This window comes from Polistes canadensis, unplaced genomic scaffold, assembly GCF_001313835.1.
Source record: "Polistes canadensis isolate GaletaPanama2010 unplaced genomic scaffold, ASM131383v1 scaffold_568, whole genome shotgun sequence".
NCBI lineage: Eukaryota > Metazoa > Arthropoda > Insecta > Hymenoptera > Vespidae > Polistes > Polistes canadensis.
Window position 1 is genome coordinate 9,732 of NW_014570115.1, and position 8,005 is coordinate 17,736.

The following is an 8,005-nucleotide window of genomic DNA, read 5'->3' on the forward strand; positions in this document are numbered from 1 at the left end:
CTTGGGGTCTCTCGGTCGTGAATGCGAGTGCGAGTGAGAAAAGAAAAGGATACTTCTCCCTTTTTATTTGTTTAGGCGATAGCGATTCTTTTTGTTTGGGCCATCGATTTTTGAGTGTTCTGTATTATATATTTCTGATATTTTTTCATGCTGTAGCGAGAATTTTTCGTCTTGGCCATCGAGTGTCAAACGTTATGTATACAAGTGCGAGTGAGACAAGAAACCGATATTTCTCTCTTTCTAATTTTTTCTTCGGAAGCCAGAATTTTTCGTTTTGACGATCGAGTGTCGAGCGTTCTGTATATCTATATATATATCGGCGTATAAGCGCGGCATTTTTAAATCGAATCTTGATCGATTAAAATGCCAAAATCCGGCTCGACAACTATAGAGAGAACGATTTCGAATATTTAAAAAAAATCACTTTAGAAAATATTAAAAACTGTATGAGTTATCATGCTGATCGTGGTGGAAAAAGTAGTTTCGAGAAAAACGCGTTTCAAGTTTTAAGTGTCTCAAACAATGGACAGCTATCTGCGCGCTCCAAACTTTCGTCGGCTAGTCACATTTTCTACTCTAATTTTGGATCTATGGGGAATTTTTGCAATCAACTTTCACAGAAATGAGCCTAAAACTATAGAGAACGACAATCTGTTAAAAAAAAAACAAATCGATTTTTGGAAAATTGTAGACGTATGTAAAGCCTTAAACGATCCGGGATAATTGCTCCTTTGTCAAGCAAGCTTACTTTGAGGGTTAAGTACTGATGAAACTTTCTCAAAATATGTATCATAGTTATTAAAATCGGAAACCTTAATTATAAGAAAAACTGATGGGAATGTCGAAAAAAGAAAAAAAAAACGGCACGAACTCTCTTTGTAAGGAACGAACGAGTAAAGACGTAGTTATACTACTTTTACCATTACTATTTAAATTGTGGTAAAAAATAATATACAAAAGAATGAAACGGATAATTTCTGATAAAAAACTGATTCCCGACCATCAATTTGAATTTCGAAACAAGTACACAAACTAACTTATACGATAATCACAGCTTTATAAAATAAAGAGTACTTTTCCGTTGTCTTCATAGATGTAGAAAAAGCTTCCGATAAAGTGTGGCATCACGGATTATTACAAACAATCAATAAACACTTTCGACATTCGTATTACAAACTCCTAAAATCTTACCTATCCGACAGAAAATTCTACGTAAAAATAAAAGAAACTCATTCGAACATCAAACTAATCAAAGCTAGGGTTCCGCAGGGAAGTATCCTTGGACCAATTCTCTGCACACTTAATACGGCAGACATACCAGTAAACGAAAACTGCATAATTTTAACATTTGCAGATGACGCAGCAATGTTAACAATAAACAATTACTTGCAACAAGCAATTTAATTATTACAAAAACGAATAAACTCTCTTGAAGAATAGTTACGTAATAGAAAGATCAAGGTAAACTCTACTAAGTGTAAACATATCACGTTTACACTGAGGACAAAAAAATACCGAAACTACAACTATATAATACAGAAATTCCGCATGTAACGACGGCCAAGTTTTTGGGACTACACCTAGATTCCAAACTAACATGGAAAAAGTATATAAATGCCAGCATTGAACAAATTCGTTTAAAAAAGAGACAAATGGCTTGGCTTACTTGTAAAAAATCTAAACTTAGCATAGAGAACAAACTAATAATCTACAAAACAATAATAAAACCAATCTCGACCTATAGATTACCGCTATGGAGTATAGCAGTGAAAAGTCACATTGCCAAGCTCGAAGCTCAACAATCCATAACCCTACGCACAATTGTGACTGCTCTATGGTACGTCCGTAACGAAGAGATAAGGAAGAACTTAAATATTTCCATGATAGAAGAAAAAATAACCAATACAACTTGCAGATACAAAAGAAGAATTGATACGCGCATAAACCCAACGATAACTACAATCAATATTTCTCTTGAAGGCTCAAAAGAATCCACTCAAGCGACCAAGTCAAAAATTAAATCTAAATGAAATAAATGACAATAGCGATGCTATCTCATTGGAGAAATCGTTCACGTGCTATCTTTTTTCACTTATATAACAATTTACCAAACGTCTACGGACAAATTGTTAAGATGTATAGTATTAATAAAAAAAAACTTCTGATCTTTGAATCTAACATAGTTTTTATGAAATCCGTTAAATTTTTACTCGCTTTGTATTTATGACAAAAAAAGGAAAAAGTTTTATATTTGAAGGGCTTCTAGTACTCACCGAATCGAGTAAGAAATGTCTAATAACATGTATTCAAAATCAACTCTTTTTATGTAAATTCAATTTTATTATTTATAAACAATTGATATCGTAAGTTAGTCTCTTAGTAACATATCAAAGGTACACAAAGGAATTTGTTCAGAAATGTACTATTTCAAGGAATATTTTAAAGTGTATGGTAATCCATGATTTTTAGATGTCAGAAATGTATAACAATACAAAGAAAACATATCGAATATCTATGATTTGAAAGTATTAGGTCGTCAGGTTAAAACATCAGATTACTTTTACAATTGTATTACTTAAAGACGCATTTATTACTTAATTCCTTAACCTACAAAAACGGACGCAGTCCGTAGTAGAATGATCGGACCAAACGTAAATATACAGGCATAGCCGATAATAGGATGATCGGATTTTTTAGAGATTGATAATAATTTTTTGATATATCTGTGACAATTATTACATCAGGTTGTTATTACCTATCAAATATCCTTCATAATTAAACCAGTTATGTCTTATACACATTACGAGGTCTGTTCAAAAAGTATCGCGAATTTTGAATTCCCGCGGGTTACGTATATTCGATTTTCAATTTTTTTTGTTGCGGTATGCTGGTACTCATGTCCTTCACTTATGGTGACAAGTTCGGCCACTTCGAATGTTCAATTAATTGTTGACAGTTATTTTGCTTGGACGTGTTTTGGCTCGTCTTCGATTTTTGCTTAATTTTCGGCTTTTGCATCATGATAACACCCCTACTCACACATCGTTGCTTGTTCGCGAATTTGTGGCCAAAAACAACACAATAATGATGCCGCAGTGTGCAAAATGTGAAAAAAATCTGGGTGAGACAAATATCTTCCGGACTCCCCTTGTAAGACATTTGACGTATCCAAAACAAAGATATTGCAGATATCAATGTTAGATTAATCACCTTGTATAGAATATATTGCATATGCATATATATGTGACTTATAAATTTTTTTATTTGACATTTTCTTTTTCCCATTTCCAAATTAGCATCGAACTAATCATATGACATAATTCATCGTTAATTTTATACCTATTGGTCACCACGATATCTTTTATAAGTTTGACTAATTGTAAGTAACTTTTTTTTGCCATCAGTTCATTGAACCGTAAAAAAAAGGAAAACAAATTCAATGAAGTAGAAGTTGAATCAGAAAGTTTTTCCTTTAAAAATTAATCACATGAAACTGAACATAATAGCACTGACGGTCTAAAAGTTTCGTACGGTTTCATTTAAATTTCTTCCCCTTTATCATTATTCTTCTAACACAACCTATTCGAACTTTCTACTCTGCAAGAAAATTATTTGGTTCAAATGGAACAAGAGAAAGATAATGAGTGGAAACGATTAAGTTAGGCGCATGTCTATAATTTGAAAATTAGCTTTCGTGGAAAACTTTTTTTCTATATCCTTCTCTTTTCATTTCTCTCTCTTTCTAATGTTGTCTTTGTTTCTACCTCCTCTTCTAATTCTCTTCCTTCGGTTATTTTACTACGATCAATGACTATTTGTAAAAAGCTTCTATCACAGTTTTTCACCAGTCTTTAACAACCTTCCTTCAAAAGAACAATACAGATTTTATCATGAAAGTAAGATACAAAAATTTATTATTTTTTTTTATCTTAAAGACAAGTATTTAAATAAGAAATTTTGGTACTAAAAATAAATTTAGGTTTTAATATTTGTAGATTTAATTTGTTAGATTTGCTTAAAAAAATCTCTCGGTAACCAATTAATCAATAATCTTTTTGTAAAAATTTATTTTGATAATTTTCTTGATTTATAAACTTTCTCATTTCATACACCTAGGTAAATATATTTCTACCTATTAGGTGTAGCAATTAATTTTCGGCAATAATATTAAATTAATTGCATTAAAATCACCATCAGTGATAGTGACATTTTTTTGAAGATTTTAGCAGTTTCCTAAAAGATTGACCCAAGTCTTCCAAAATAATGAAGATTATTTCGAGGAATAACGGATATATGATTAGAACTATCTAATTAACACATAATATTTATTATTTCTACATATATTATGGTTTATTTTTTTAATAAGTAATTGCTAAGCCTATTTGTTAATTTTTTATTAAATTTGTTAAAAATAAGAATTCTTTTGCTAATTATTTTTTTATCCCTATATATCTAAAGATCATAAGATTATTTTAAAAATTATTTTTTTTGTTTTCATTTGTTGAAATTTTATTTTGTATAGATATAAACAAATGAAAAATTGTTTTTGTAATCATTACGAAAAAAAATATTCAGTAAAATAAATATTTTACCACCTTTTAATTACATAGATTCTAGTCATTATTATTATTATTTTTAAGAAAAAATAATATTATATATACATATGTACATATATTATTAAATGATAATTTATTATAATTATTTATAATGATTAATAATATTATTATACTTTCCTTAAATTATAGAAAGATATGAAGCATACGGAAGACTTATTTATTCTCTGCGAACGAATCTTTTCAATCGGTGGCGTATGGTCGTCAAAAAATAACTCATCATACATCAAATTTACAATTTATTGTGCGTACTATGTATCATTTCTTGTGTTGTCTTATGCCGACCTCTTCGAAATCATTGGCAATCTCCATTTGATAGTAATGAATATGGTAGAAACAATAGTTTACACGATCACATTCATGATGATACTCGTGATACGTTTTAGCAGTATATTAAGAGAAATCATTGAGATAACGAAAAAAAATATTAGGGAGTATCGTTTTGAAAATAATGATGAGAAAATAATTTACAACACTTATCATTATGTGTCGAAAATATTCTTTAAAGTTTCGAATATTGGTATGATTATCACCGTGACGTTATCATACATCAGACCTTTGATGAATTTTGCTACCAATTCAGGTAAATATCAATTCATATATTCGGTTAATATTTTTATTTTAAATGTTTTTTTATAAAGGCGAGAAAATAAGGGACACAAACTACAATATTTTCTAAACTAATAATTCATTTCTTAAATTAAAAAAAACATTTCTAAATTAAAAAAACACGGGTGTGTATATTCTAGATACGCATTTTTTTTTAATGAAAAATTTTTTAAATTTATTATACATGGGTCAGTATTAATTTTTTAAAATTTGCCTGCAAAATTCACACTCATAGAAAATTAATTATATATGTATATAATCAGGTTTTTATTGCACAACTTACAAAGTTTTTTACAATGTCTTATCATTACTTTACTTATATTTTTTCTCACATTTTTGGGTTATGCTCAACTCACCCCTCCTCTACAAATATTTATCAACAATCTTAAAATCAAACTATCTATAACTATAATTAATTAAATCTCACTCGTATTCGTCTTCGCCTTCCCTCCCATTTTCCTCTGTCCTTCTCCTTTTACACAGCTCCTCAACTTCTCTGAAAAATTCACATATCCCAAACTGAATCTTACCGCTTAACATGTTTATTAATTCCCTTCCTCTATTCCATCCATCCATTCCTCTACCTCCTTCCTTTTCTTCTCGGAAACCAATTCTCTTCCTATTTCGCAAGTTATCAAATGCTCCAACGTTTCTACTCGCTCTTTGCATAACCTACATTTCTACATTCTTTCCTGCCTTTCCTATGTTGCCACATCTTAACCTTACCCAAACTTCCTTGATTCCTCCCCTCACTCCTTCTTCTGACCAATACTTCCATAGCATTTCATCGTTTTCTATTAAATGTTTGTACATACTATTATATGTTGACTTTCTTATTTTTTCCTTTTCTTCCCTTAGGCTTCTCTTTTTCAATTCTTCTAATTCCTCTTTTATCTTTTCCTCTATCCTCACATCTTCTCTTCTTTCTCTTATCATCTCTATCATTTCCTCAATACCCATTTTCGTCAACACTTTAATTAAATTCTCCCCCCATTTTGAGGGCTTACCGTTCGTTATCGCTCTTATTTCCTCCACATGTATATTTTTGGCCACCTTGATTCCTCCATTTTTAACATCTCCTTGATATATCTTAACGCTCTTTCTCTAATCCGAAATTCCATCGTTGGGATTCCCAAATCTCTTCTCCATATGTAATTTGGCGTTGTCCTTCTCACTCCTAATGTTATTTTGCAGTATCTGCTCTGTATCCTTTCGAATATCTTTATTTCTTCCAACGCCCATATCTCTACTCTATAAATTATTCCTGCTTTCACTATTGAATCCAGAAGGTATAGCCTATCCTCCATAACATTACTCCCTGCCCTTTTCCATATCCCCCATACCATATTCGCCGCTTTTTGCGCTATCCCTGTTGCTTTTCTCCCATGCATCCAAACCGAATTTTTACTTGTAAACCAATATCCTAAGTATTTAAATTCCTTTCCTACCTCCACTTTTGTCCTATTAATCTCCCATTCCTTCCCTTAACCTTTCCTCCGTTTCTGAATATCATGATCTTTGTTTTCTTTGCGTTTTCTCTCATTTTATTTTCCTTTGCCGATTTTTCTAAATCCTTTAATATGCTTTTGAACCCTTTCGCTGTCCCCGCCAGTGCCGCAACGTCATCTGCATATTTTATTGCAAATATTTTTTCTTTCCTTATTACCGCTCCTCCCTTATTCTTCACAATCCATCTTTTCTCCAGATCATTTACTGTACAGATCGAACAAGGCTGCGCTTAACAGCCTTGCCGCACGCCCTGTTCTGTTCTACAGCTTTCTGTGATTTTCCCCTGAGTCTGTATTTCCGCTATTGTTTCCTTATATATCTCTTTTATTGTTTCTAGCATTCTACCTTCTATTCCTTTTTCCTTTAATTTTACTATCATCCTTTCTCTGTGTTCACCCTATCGAATGCTGCTTTAAAATCAATGAATCAGTTTCCCACCCTTTGATTTCAATTTATTATTTATTATTGCATTTAATGTGAATATCTGATCTCTAGTTCCTCTTCCCTTTCTAAATCCTGCCTGACTTTCCTTCAGCTTTTTATGCTTTTCTATCCAAACACTTAATCTTTCCGTCATCATCTTTGTTAACACCTAGTAACAATAACCATACCCCTCTATAATTTTCTGACTTGTCCCTATCCCCATCCTTAAAGATTGGCACAATCCTTGCTGTTTCCCATCCTTTGGCAATGTCTCCATGCAACCAGATTTTCATAAAAAATTAATTAATTTTCTATATATCCTTATATATAACAATTAATATATTAATATACCAAAAATAATAAAAATAAATTAGTTATTTATTTTGATTATTTATTTATGTATTTATTAAAAATAATAATTTTGTAATATATGAGAATTGCCAACGATAAGCAAAAACCAATTTTGCTACTTATGTGGATATATAGAAAATTAATATAGCAAAAATAATCCAAAAATATAATAAATTATTTATTTATTAAATTTAGTATTACTTATTACCTGATTTATTATTATTTATATTCAATTATTTATTAAATAATAAAGTAATCATTTATAAAAATAATGTAAACAAATAATACATACTTCAGTTAACCTGAATATGATATAAAAATACTTTAAGGAGGTATTCTGGTCTAGAGACATAAATTTTAGGTCATTTTTGGAGTGCTGTAAAAAAAAAACAATCAACATTTTCACTATCCATTTTTTTATACATTATTTATTAACATTAGAAGAATACAAAAAAAAATTAAAAAGTCAAAAAAATCCAAAATCCTGTTAATTATCAGCT